The sequence below is a fragment of the Oryzias melastigma genome, linkage group LG10, assembly GCF_002922805.2.
Source record: "Oryzias melastigma strain HK-1 linkage group LG10, ASM292280v2, whole genome shotgun sequence".
Taxonomy (NCBI): Eukaryota; Metazoa; Chordata; class Actinopteri; order Beloniformes; family Adrianichthyidae; genus Oryzias; species Oryzias melastigma.
The window spans coordinates 3,834,948-3,837,810 of NC_050521.1; the positions used below are offsets into that span (position 1 = coordinate 3,834,948).

The following is a 2,863-nucleotide window of genomic DNA, read 5'->3' on the forward strand; positions in this document are numbered from 1 at the left end:
GTCCCATTAGTCTAATGGGGGGGGTCATCCTGAAGGTCTGCTTCTGCAGTTCTGAACAGCTGAGTGAATTCGATGCAGATCTTCCATGGAACGTAGTGTTTTATGTCTGAAATGATTTCCGGTTAGCTTTGATGGGGGTGGAGCACTGATCATCTGATAATTGTTCATTTTCATTGATTGTTTTGACATTAAACAGAAGTGATTGTAGAAAGTAGTGTGTGTGAATCTGCTGCAGTTCTATTAATTCTGGTGATGTTCCTTCATGAGGAACTCATGTTCCTAGAAAAAAACTAAGGCTGGGTGTGTCCGCCCCAATTTTGGGTTCACACCGAACACCATCTACCAAACGCCATCTATGCAGCCAGTTTCAATGTTAATGTCAACGTACAGGAACCATCAAAGGTCCTGCGGCGCCATTCAACGGTCCGGCAGTTTAGGATTACAGTATGTGCAGAGTTAAAAAGTCTGATGCATCATGTCAACCAATCAGAGACCAGCTTTAGGTGTGTGACGTGTTCAGTGACCTGATCAGCGGCTGGACTCAGTATCCAACATGGAGGAAGGTCTGATTGTTCTCCTTTATAATGTTTTTCTTATTTCCATGGAGACAATCAAAAAGTTCCTCACGTTTTGTTGATATTCCCTCCTCACACTGAAGCGTGACAGTAAGTCATCAAACTGCGTCACAGAGACAGCAGTACCGCTGAAAGCGCTGCCATTCAGATGCAGATCCTGCAGTAGACTGTGAAGTTTACCATACCGTCATGAACAGACATGGAGATGGGATTACTGATGCTTCCGTAGAACTTTTTAAATTAAATTAACCAGATCGATTCCAGGAAGACGACACGGAGGCATACAGCAGCTGCACCAAGCAAATCTATTTACTGCAAAAAGTGTAAATATTGCAAAAACCAATTCCTGATCATACACCCAAAAAAACCCAGTGAAAGACTAATCTGATGATCTCAAGAAGACTCTATTTCCTGCTGGAGGACAATAGAGCTGTGAAGCTCAGCGGGACGGATCCAGCGGGACGGATACAGCAGGACAGGTCAGATCCTGAATGCACTGGAGGAGGTGAGACAGCTGCAGGGTCTGGATGATCAGGATGGAGATCATCAAAAAGCAACTGGACTACCAGGAACAGAGCTCCAGGATTATTGACCAGATCATCAACGGATTGAAAATGTAAACTTTGGTTATATGCGCACAGAATACCTGCTGGGAACTGAGAGGAATCTGATGAGCAGGAGACGAGTTCCGCAGAGAAACAAGTGGAATATTTTCTGAAGTCTAAAGGAATTTATCTGGACACAAACAACATGGAGGTCTGCTGCCCGCTCCCCAGGAGGAGACAGACTGACAGACCTGCGATTCTCATGAGGTTTGCCAATCGGAAACCTAAAGTAGCTTTACTGAAGCAGAAATCTAAATGGGAAAAAACATTTTTATGAATGAGAACCTCACAAAACAGAATCTGAGGAAAGCGTACTGTTTGAAAAAGCTGGTCCTAGTACCATGGGTACGGGACTGCAGAGTCTATGCTGAACTAAACAGTTTCCCTGAGCAAACCGAGGTCGTCATCATTAGAAGCTTGGAGGAGCTGGAGAAGTTTGTACCCAGTGCAGTCTAAACAGGAGATAAGTGGTGATGCTGGTGAGGAGACAAACTCCAAACAATGGCTTCTATAACAACGATTTCTCTACAACAGTCATTTGTGAGCACGACTGTCACCTGACCTTCATATATTCAGTGATAATGATAACAACCTGTAAGATGACATAGACCCTGATCAATTCTTTTCCACTGTTAATCTGGACTGCAAATATTATAGCATAGATGACTTTAAAAACTCTGTTAACCCAGAAGGAAGACTTTCAATCATCCACTTTAACAGCAGAAGTATGTACACCAACTTTGGAGACATCAAGGACTATTTACAGAATCTGGAACATTCCTTTAACGTTATAACCATATCTGAAACTTGGTTTAGCTGCGACAATGACGCTGACTTTGAATTAGAAAACTGCAAACTTAATTATGTGAACATCCATCCATCCATCCATCTTCCTAATTTGAATATTTACATTTGATTTGAGTTAAATACATAGTTTGGATATAAACATTTAGATTCCAGTTAAATATATAATTTGGATTTAAATATTTAGATTTGAGTTAAATATATAATTTAGATTTAAATATTTAGATTTAGGTTAAATATATAATTTGGATTTAAATATTTAGCTAATATGCAAATTTACTTGCCGATTCCCAGATGTGGACCCAGAACTGCTCTGTTCTTAATAAATCTCTTGCTCATTTTAGGTAAAAATCATAATTATAAATTATTTGGACAAAAAACACGTTTCACTAATTGGACATGTTTTAAATTGTTTAAATTACAACTCCTCAGCTCTTCAATTCTACACCTAAGGCGCTAATCTCCCCCCCCCCAACAAACAGCTTTGCAATTTACAGTCAGTTACGCAATAAGGCAATATTTTAATACAAGGGGAAAAAAAGAATAGAAATAAGCCAGGAGATTCGTTTTCATGTCAAAATACTTAATCTTTCACATCCAAACAAGATTTTGATGGCTTTTTGTTTCTCGGAGTTTCAGATACTATTAGAATGCAAATTGAAACCAAAAAGAAAATCAGTTATATATTCCAAGCTATATATTTAACTCAAATCTAAATATTTGATTCCAAATGATATATTTAGCTCAAATTTTTATATTTAAATCCAGACTACCAGTCTCAGAGACTCTCAGGAGCAATGTTCCCTCTAATTTTTTGTGCGTCTGAGCAAACACAGAAACTCACTGAGCGCTCCTTCGACCGCAGTGAGCAACAATGAG

General features: G+C 39.4%; 1 protein-coding gene across 2 annotated transcripts in view; it reads left to right on the top strand.

Moving 5' to 3' along the window:
* The window catches only part of LOC112138536 (solute carrier family 35 member E2A), a gene marked incomplete in the record, with an annotated part of 7,797 nt that extends 7,583 nt beyond the window's left edge, over window positions 1-214 (top strand). For both annotated transcript variants that reach the window (XM_036214078.1, XM_036214079.1), the window contains 1 exon segment: window positions 1-214.
* Window positions 215-2,863: the final 2,649 nt, after the last annotated feature.